This window comes from Seriola lalandi, unplaced genomic scaffold, assembly GCF_002814215.2.
Source record: "Seriola lalandi dorsalis isolate HSWRI2012SDOR001 ecotype SW California unplaced genomic scaffold, Sedor1 jcf7180002053282, whole genome shotgun sequence".
Classification (NCBI taxonomy): Eukaryota; Metazoa; Chordata; class Actinopteri; order Carangiformes; family Carangidae; genus Seriola; species Seriola lalandi.
The window spans coordinates 1-872 of NW_019523835.1; the positions used below are offsets into that span (position 1 = coordinate 1).

Genomic DNA, 872 nt, shown 5'->3' on the forward strand with positions numbered 1-872 from the left:
ACTCACAGCTGATTCACACCTGACTCACAGCTGATTCACACCTGACTCACAGCTGATTCACACCTGACTCACACCTGACTCACAGCTGATTCACACCTGACTCACACCTGACTCACAGCTGATTCACAGCTGATTCACATCTGACTCACAGCTGACTCACACCTGATTCACAGCTGACTCACAGCTGACTCACAGCTGACTCACACCTGATTCACAGCTGATTCACATCTGACTCACAGCTGACTCACACCTGATTCACAGCTGACTCACAGCTGATTCACACCTGACTCACACCTGACTCACAGCTGATTCACAGCTGATTCACATCTGACTCACAGCTGACTCACACCTGATTCACAGCTGACTCACAGCTGACTCACACCTGATTCACATCTGATTCACAGCTGACTTCCACTCTTTTCAGATTTCCATGTTGGAGATTTATAACGACACTCTGAACGACCTTCTGACCAAAAGCCCCGGCGCCGCTGCTCTGGACATCCGAGTCCAGGGGAAGTCGGTGGCGGTCCCAGGACTGACCCGGATCCAGGTCCAGACCGAGGCTGACATCCTCAACGTCATGGAGACGGGCGAGAAGAACAGGAAGATCGCCTCGACCAAGATGAACATACAGAGGTTTCTTAGATTCTGAGCATTTAGTGTCGCTGCTCACACACGAGTCACTCCTCTCTTTATTTAACACATTCACACCTGTGGTTCCTCCTCCTCCTCCTCAGTTCTCGGTCTCACCTGGTGGTGGCGCTGGAGGTGGAGGGTTCAGACGAGGTGTCGGGACTGACGTCTCGCGGGACGCTCACGTTGTGCGACCTCGCCGGATCTGAGCGGATCTCCAAGACCGAAGCCGAGGGTCA

The 872-nt window shown here is 53.1% G+C and overlaps 1 pseudogene; it reads left to right on the forward strand.

Annotated features, from left to right (window-relative positions):
* The first annotated feature begins 430 nt into the window (after positions 1-430).
* Positions 431-867, forward strand: LOC111651059 (kinesin-like protein klp-3 pseudogene; annotated as a pseudogene).
* Positions 868-872: the final 5 nt, after the last annotated feature.